The 9,376-nt window shown below is 33.4% G+C and overlaps 1 long non-coding RNA gene across 1 annotated transcript in view; it reads left to right on the top strand.

Moving 5' to 3' along the window:
• The first annotated feature begins 6,186 nt into the window (after nt 1–6,186).
• Nucleotides 6,187–9,376, top strand: part of LOC106472321 — a 10,789-nt gene continuing 7,599 nt past the window's right edge. The window contains exons 1-2 of the long non-coding RNA XR_001291595.2: nt 6,187–6,289; nt 6,418–6,461. This is a non-coding gene — a long non-coding RNA (uncharacterized LOC106472321). The remainder of the gene's footprint in view (nt 6,290–6,417; nt 6,462–9,376) is intronic.

The raw sequence follows: 9,376 nt of genomic DNA, 5'->3' as shown, positions 1-9,376 counted from the left end.
AGTACCCAACACCCACGCTGTTACTAAAAGGAGTGTTTACACAGAAAACCTGAGCGTCACATAGGTGGCCAGAAACCCCAAGTTCAGGGAGGGGGGGGGGACAGTACCCAACACCCACGCTGTTACTAACAGGAGTGTTTACACAGAAGACCTGATTAGAACACTACTCTTACGTTATCATCATAATTACATAGCGAGTGTTTAGTTTAATTAACAGTTTCTTTGAAAAACATACTGTTGCCTACGACGCTAATTTTTACCTTTTATCTGACGAATTTAATTTTACAATAATACAAGTGTATATACAAGATAACAGCGTTTTTAAAACTACACCACAGTGATTTAACAAACAAACAAAAGGATTTTACAACAGCTTATTGTATAATATAAAAATATTTATTTTTCTTAAACAACTTCGGTCAGTGAAATAAAGTGTGATCGAATTCTTTGGCTTTGTGATTGGAATGTTGAGTGTTTGAGGCTTGCTCTCAACAGGTTGTTTTGTCTAGTTGTATAATGCTGTAGATTCTAATGAGCTAAGCTCTGTTCGAGGAAGTCAGCCATCTTGCTGTATGTTTTCTGGAGCTAAGCTTTGTTAGTGGTTAGTTTACACAGGACACTAGTGACATCACATGATTTATTTGTTTGTGTGTGCGGTATCTCTATGTAATTTGATCTACGGGAAAAAGCGAGCCTTCACAATGTGATATTTGGTTTCAGAAGCAACGAATGAGTGATTAAAGGTTATTACTGAAACCAGTTGGTTGCATAGGAAGTACAATACTCGAATGGAAAGACAACTTTACAGGCGACTCATTCTTTTTTTTTTTTTCTGTCAAATATTATGTCGGCGGTAAAGTTTGGATATCTTCTATTAAGGAATTATTTTGTTTTAACCCATTTGTTGTGCACTGTTTTACCACAATTACAGAAAAATGAACAGTATTGGTCTGAATAAGCAGAAAGCGATTTCCAGCTTTTCGTTACTTTGTGTATGTGTGTTTTTGTACACGTTTAGACGGTGATATTGGAGCCAATTTTCTTTTGAACTAATCTGTATGTAAACAGCTTTGCATAATATTTTAAAGCTTAAAATAGTTACTTAATCCTTTTCCTGTCATATACTTCAAAAAGTAACTTGAATCTCAACTAAATTTTGATGGTCACTTGAAAATTAAATCATTGGAAAACAAGTTTTATTCATGAAAGTTTGTACCTGGTATATAGGTTGTTTCCTAAGCACCATATTGCATACCTGCATGGGCATAGCTTGGGTGAGTCATCAGGTGCGAACGGCCCTCTTTTGAATCTCAACTAAATTTTGATGGTCGCTTAAAATTAAATGCAGTTCTCCTAAAACTGCAAAACGTGGTTTTATAACTTCATAACCACTTTCGTTTGTTAACGGCAAGTTTGGGGATTCGATACTCGCAGTGGGCAGAGCACAAATAGCCCATTGTTAGGTTTTGTGGTTAATACCAAACAAATCGATCAATTTGGCACGAACCTTACTACGAACTGGACTGCTAACGCCCGAGGGCTTGCTTAGGCCTACTTGTGTTGATTAATAAACGGTCTTCCTTGAAAAGATCTGGCGACGCCCCCCCCCCGACCAACCTTACTCGCTATTATCGCAAACTGTCATTTTTCGTTATCCCCCCCCCTCCCTCTCTCTCTCGACAGTATAAGATTGAGATGAATAAATTGTGTCACATTAAAAGATAAGGATGAACACAGTCCAGAATAGATGGCGCTTACAGTAGGCTTGATATGCAGATTTAGAATGAGGGGAAAATCATCTTTGGCACGTGTTGTACTGTGTTTCCGGTGAAATGTTTTTTGAGATATAATCATATTAACCATTAATTTTATTTAGAAACATCCTGTATTATAATTAAACATTTTTTGTTTTACGCTTCTGCAATTTCAAATTACACTTTAAATTTAACTACATAATGCGTGGATATATATTTTTAATTTGCGTAACGGTAACTTGTGTTCTTAATTTACGGGTTGCTCTTACATCATCAGAGCGTTTATTTTATTTAACCCTATCTCGCTGTTACCTATCGTTAACAATAAAATGCTTGCAAAAAAAAAACGTACAACGTGAGTTTGAAGATCTCAGGCCAGTAACTGTGGTATTGCCAGATACATTTTCCATACATAATGTTTTTTTGGCAGTTTTTGTCCAAATATTTTTATAGGTGCAAACCGTGTGTTTACGTAATTTATTGGGAATTAAAAGATGCATCAGAATCCACCCTAAATTGAAATTGTCACGTGCATTACGGAGTGCTGTTACCTTAGTTTTATTTTTCTGACACATTGGATTACCTGTCGACGTCTTAAAACCTCGTGAAAATTAACTGCGTAAAGCTTATTATAAGTCTTGAGAAGAATGCATTATAAAAAAAAAAATTAGAATTTTGAAGTTTTAGTAAAACCTGCCGTCTATGTAAAAACGGCAATATCCTTATGTGTTTGTGATACACCACTAAATGATTTTATATTGTACAATTAAAATTAATTTTTCTTTATATCAAAAGTACAATAATACAAAATGGCAAAAAAAGTTTAAGTATGAAAATAGTTTATACTATTTATACAAAAATAACATCTGTATCAAGTTTTAATACAACTAAAATATTTTAACTATTAAATAAATAAAATGAAACTAAAGGTAGCTTCATACCCCTCAGAACAAATTTAGTTTTTAGTTTGTGATTGTAATCCTTCAACTAGTGAGCAACAGTAGTTAAACCTCAAACTACAAGTAACATGATTGCATTCACCAAATAAAATACAGTGCCTAGCAGGACAGTTTCAAGTTCCTTCTAGCCACAGTTATATTCATTAAATAAAATATTCTAACAAGATTTAATACAGAGTTTTTAAGAAACAATTTCCTCCCTATTAATTGCTCTGACCCTGGCATGTGGTCATCAATTGCATACATATGCAGTAACCTTGGATGAAGTTAGAAGACGTGGCTTCTGGAAATATCCCCTTAATTAATTGTATTTCGTTTTATTTGTAACCCAATACTAAAGACAGCTAAAACTATGCCTATATTAGTTAATATACAGCAGTGTAATAAGCCGTGGTCGTCAAAAGAGTACGCAAAACAAAAGGTTATGTGTGTATAATAATATAAATGGATCTTCGAGATTGAGTATGTTAACACAGGAGTAGTGGTTAGTTTGTTGTTGTTGTTTTTTCAGTTTGTTGAATGCTTGTTCACAATCAGCAGTCCAACAAAACTTATTTGTTTGTTTAAGTAATTTTTATACAGTAAAAGCAGTGTCAGAACAGTTTACTACAATAGTAAGAGGACAGTCCAAAAAATCCTCTTGTGTCTTGCAAGCTCTTTGGGGCTTGTCAATTCTGAATAGATTCAATCTTAGATGAGTCTATGTAACCCAGGTATCTCAGCTGTTGATGGAAAATTCACGCTTCTTGGAATTTAAGTTAAGGTTCTCTTTTCTCAACCAATCCAGAACTTTCCTTAGAACATCATACTCATCAACTTTGATAACATAATCACACATGGGAAAACCTATGAGCATACTCTATTAGTCGTTGTAGGTTTCATTACATAATTCAAAACAATTGCCACAATCCATTTCCTTCTGTAAAGGCTGTCTTTCTCTACTTCCTTTCTCAACTGGCACTTGCCAATATCCACTCTTCAGATCCTGTGTTGAAAACCATTTTCAACAAGTAAAGCCTCCAAAGTAAACATAATTATCGACAATAAAAATACATCTTGCTTTGTGACTTCAGTCGTCTTCCACACAGAACATTGATGATTCATCCTTCGTCTTCAATGTACAGTATATATGATGCCCTAAGATTAGTATTTAATTCAGTAACTCCTTGTTCTTTCATGGCCTTTATCTCTTTGAAAATTTCATCCTTATTTACAAGAGGGTGTCGTCTGCCTAATGGGTATTTTTGGGCTGCATCTCCAGTATCAAACTTATGAGATAGTTTCTTTGTTTGGTCTAAATATTGAGGTTCACTGGAGAAGTTGTCTTGATATTCTATTAGCAAGTAATGACACTGTTCAGCTGTAACACCTCCATAGCTCTTGTAAGTGAGGTTGGTAAGCTGTAGTTATGTGATGAGTTGATAACAGTCAACTAATAAGTGAGCATCGAAAATGTTTTCAATAGGAAATTAACATCGAGAAACAATGAAATAGATGGTCAGTTGTTTTTTTTTTTTTTTAACCTAAAGCAGGTAGAGGTAAAACAGGATCACCATTAGGGTACTTACTTTCGAATAACTAAGTTAATCTTCACGAAATTAAATTACCCAAACACATTTTTATTTCAATTTCTCTACTTCAGCAAAGTGAATGGAAAATTAATTAATTCCATTTATATTATCATGCAAACGAAAATGCAAGATGGATGAAGTGAGGACCAATTTTTGATACCTTCGATTCGTCTATTATTTAGGCAATACAAACAAAACTTGAAATGTTTTATAAGAATCTATATATATATGTGTGTACAATGTGTACAGTGTACAATATATGATGCCCTAAGATTAATATTTAATTCAGTTACCCCTTGTTTCTTCATCGCTTCTATCCCTTTGAAAGTTTCAGCCTATTTTACAAGAGGATGTCGTCTGCCTAATGGGTATTTTTGAGCTGTACCCCCATCACTGAAACCATAATGGGCAGACATTAATCGAACTGTTCTATCTGGATAAACGCATTTTAGCTTTATGATTCCTCCTATTTCGAGAAATCAAACGTAACATGGCGTAACACACATTGACTTTTACATTGATTAGATTATATTAGTGTTTACATGTCTATAGTAAATGTTGCATCAGTACATTAACAAATCCCATCACCGAACATGCTCGCCATTTCAACCGTGAGAGCTTTATAAATGATGGAGAATCCCACTTTTCTTTGGTAAAAGAGTAGCCCAAGAGTTGGCAGTGTTGACTATCTACCTACCATCTAATCTATCACTTTTAAATTAGGGATGGCTAGCGCAAATATCCAACGAGTAGCTTAGCGCGAAGTGAGGGAGGAAGAGGTCACTGGAACCTGACCCTCTCAGGTCTTCAAGATCTGAATCTCGATACTGTAGCGATATAACCAATTTCTTTCTTTATGGCCAAAGAAGAGAAACTTTTGTTATTTAAAACTAATTATTCAAAAATCTACCATCAAGTTCCGCTTTTCCTCACGTTAATGAGACTTGAATAATCTGTATCATTAAATTTAGACTGATTGGTATAAAAACTGAGAGGAAGAAACAGCAGCACATAAATCTTAAAATGGTTCACAAGACGAACAAGGTTTTCTGTTTGTTTGTTTGTTTTAGGGAAATGCCACATTGGGCTATCTGCTGTTTCAACCACGGGAAATCGAACCCCGGATTTTAATGTTATAAGTCCTTAGAATTATCGCTGTAGGTTTTTTTGTTAAATGTACAGCTTTATAATACTCTAAATATTATGTGTTCATTAAAAATTATTAATTAATTTATATTTCAACATAAAATGCATTTGACTTTTTCTATAGCTAAATACCTTCATCCTGATAGTTTTAAATGTTTCTTAAATATTTCAGACTCATACATCTCCGTTTAAAACAATGAAACAACGTTAAAATAAGCGGTGTGTAAAACTATTAGTTTCCTACAATAATCACAATACGTTCTTTAGCACATCGACAGATGTCACTGTAATCAGGCTTCATAATACTGGGCGTATTTTTGTCTGCTCAATAAAGCTGAAACACTTGAAATAGGAGCTGTTATTTCATAAACAAAAATCTCTCACAGTAAAAGTATTTGCCGAAAATATATTCTTTTTAAAACAATACAATTAAAATATATCCATGTTTGTAACATTACACTTATCCGGACATGTTGACCAAGTTTTTGCAACTGTGCAGTATTAATTGCTCAACTGTACAACCACCGCACTTTTTCAAAATCATTGCACCGGAAGTGTGGGTTTCTCCTCTTCCTGTTATGGAATAATGTAAATGTATATTCCTAAATAATTTGAGATTCTAGTGATAATAGAAAGTTGTATATACTTAAATGTCCTGTTTATTCTGAAGTTAAATTTTCTTTTGCAGTTGATAATTATTGAAGGAATTTATAGAACTAATTGATAACTGCGGATTTGTACAAATGATCCTCGCGGCTGGAACCCAAACCAAGTGTGTTTGACAGTACGAACACATGCGGGAGAGAACTCATACCGGTGTGGGGTTGGTTATTGAAAATGGCTGATCATGTTGCGGCAGGTAATACCACTAATAATATGTTTTAATATTTGTTGAGTATTGAACTCTGTTTTAAGTCTTAAATTTATTTTCGTTCAGTTTGGCACAAAAATATGTAGTTTTATTTTATCTTAACTTCTCTTTCTCAGAAAAGGAATACCGGGAGAAGCTGCTGCGTATGGTGAAAAAGGAGGTGAGTGACTTGTGACGTTGTTTATCGAGATAAGACTAAGTCATTTACGTTTTGGTCACCTGATAGTATATCAACAGTCTTTTAAGTTCTGATTGAAAAATATCTTTTTTCTATTGCGGATATAATCATAGAAAATAAAAATTTAAATCTGAATAGTTAGTTGCAATGTGTTGTGATTGTGAATTACTGACGAAGTCAGTTTATGGTGAACACTGACATTGAAGTATATTAATATTTGCGATATTTATTTATTTTCATTTTCTTATATATTTCAAAAAATAAATACATTATTGTTTAATAAATATAAATTTCTTTTGATATTCAAATATAAAACCTGGGATTAAGCTGTAACTTTTAGTGTTAATTGGAATACAGAAACTTAGCAAGAATAGAATAAATACATTATAAAACGTTAAATATTAGGCTATAGAAGTAAATAAGAGATTGTGATGTTCAAGACTTATGCTTGGCTGGTTCATATTCCTGATGGGAAAATACCAAAGCCTGGCATAGAAACGTAATTTTACAATATAAAAACATTTCTTGGGCATTGTAACAACACTTCTCCATAAGCCTGGCATAGTAACGTAATTCTACAATATAACAACATTTCTTAGGCTTAGCAACATAACATTACTCCCAAAGGGTTTGTTGTCCATCTAAACCATCCCATCCACTATATTAAACTAAAAGTAAAACACTAATCAAACTGTTACCATTCAAATATTTATCAATTATTCACTTAAATTAAATTCATCTACCACAGTCTGTTCCAATGACCAATCACCCTGTTAGAAAACTAAAACAGTCTTAGCTGGAGCTGACTCCTACCTTGTCAGTTTTTTTTATATTCAGTGTCCCCTAGTTTTACCATTAAATATGAAAAAAATAATTCATCAAAACTATCAATTCCCCTTACAAGCTTAAACACCTAAGTTAAATCCCCTCCAACTTGCTTTTTCCAGAGAAAACAACCTTGGATATCTTAACCTATTCTTGTATGACAACCTTTCCTTCCCAGTTATTATCTTAGTAGCCCTCCTCTGAACTCTTAACAATAATTTAATATCCTTTCTAAGGAAAGACACCAGAGACTGCACACAATACCCCAAATGTGGCTAAACCAACAATATTATAGTTGCACCTAGTTCAATAGTGGCCAAATGTGACCTAAAAATTGACCTACACAATGGAATTCTAACCTTTTTTTGATTTTTATTCAGTATTTCTGTAGATGTAATGAGAAATCCTATGTTCCCTGCTACTAGCAACAGCATCTTGCTTGGATGGTTAAGAAACTGGTCAACTAGAATTACACTGTTAAGGTTTTCCCATTAAGATCGTACTCGTAATTCAAACCATGATGTCCTACATGCATCACCTTTTATATATTATAATGAAAAGCCATCTGCCATTTATTTGCCAAACTCACCAAATAATCCAAATCCTTTGATCCTCATCACAGCCAGAAACACCCAAGACCTTAATATCATTAGCAAATTTAAATAATTTATTGACCATTACTTCATTTATGTCATTCCTATAAATCAAAAAGAGCAAAGGTCCCATGAATGAGCCCTGTGGTATCCCACTTGTGATAGTAACCCAGATCGACTGAATACTGTTTATAACGATCATCTACTTTCTTCTATCTTTCCAGTTTTGTATCCAATGAGCCAACATATCCCCCATCAGATGTACAGAGATAATTTTTCAACAATTTTTTTGTGTGATGCTTTGAAAAAAAAATTTATCCTTTGACCTCCAATACTTTACATTTTATTACTTATCCATTTTGTTTTTTTGTTTTCTATGCTCTTCTGTTGAAATCTTCTCGCTGTATAGCGGGTGTAACCCTCTAGTAGTCCGCCAGTTCTTGACTGAAATGAAAAGCCATTTTTCTTTACCTTCAAATCTTCAGTGGGGCTGACCCTGGAGTCGTATGTGTATGCATGGTATCATACTTCATGGCCTAGGATTTGCTGTGTTCAATAGATTGGGAGTGATATCAGTGGATGAAGTCTAAAACATTGAGGTATGAATGCTCCAAGCTAGGTATTAAGTCTATTTTGGGAGTGGTGTCCACGAGGAAGATTTAAAGGGAAGAAGACTGCTATATAATGTATTGTTTTGATAATTAAGAAACTGGTGTTATTAAACTCAGACATCAATAACGTATACAGAGATCTGTCAAATGCACAAAAACTTCAGCTACTTTATGCATTGAATATTAACTTATATAATTTTTTCTTTATTTCTGGCGAAATTGTTTCGACAAATATCATATTAGTTCCAAACAGTAGGTGTATAAAACATAGTGACGAAATATAAAACTATTATTAAATATGGAAGTGATGTATGTTTAAACTCAATTCACTGCGAAGTAGTGGTTTTCCTTTCTATTATTTCCCACAAATATACGTGTATTAGAAGAACAGGATAACATTACTGTTATATATATAAATTAAGCTGGTTTATATACTTTGAGTAAAACACATTTTTAATTACTACTTTCAAAAGATATAGAACAGAAAACTTAATTTTGTGCATGGAATAGTCCAAAACTGTCCGTGTATAAAACATTGTGTGCTGCTATCTAGTGACGGAATATAAAACTATTAATACATATGGAAGTAATATATGTTTAAATTGAACTCACTGCTAAATTTTGGTTTCCTATTTATCATTTTCCCACAAAATAGTGAAGTAGGAAAACTTTGACAGCCAGGTAGTATCTGACAGAAGTGGATCAGCTCTATTCTGATAAAGGTATCAGTTATCTCTCAATAGATGGAAAAAAAATTAAGAAAAATATTTGGAAGTTCAGTTATCTCTCAATAGATGGAGAAAAAAACTAAGAAAGAAATACTTGGAAGTTCAGTTATCTCTCAATAGATGGAGAAAAAAACTAAGAA

The sequence above is a fragment of the Limulus polyphemus genome, unplaced genomic scaffold (assembly GCF_000517525.1).
Source record: "Limulus polyphemus unplaced genomic scaffold, Limulus_polyphemus-2.1.2 Scaffold5243, whole genome shotgun sequence".
Lineage (NCBI taxonomy): Eukaryota > Metazoa > Arthropoda > Merostomata > Xiphosura > Limulidae > Limulus > Limulus polyphemus.
This window is presented reverse-complemented; position numbering and strand designations above follow the sequence as displayed.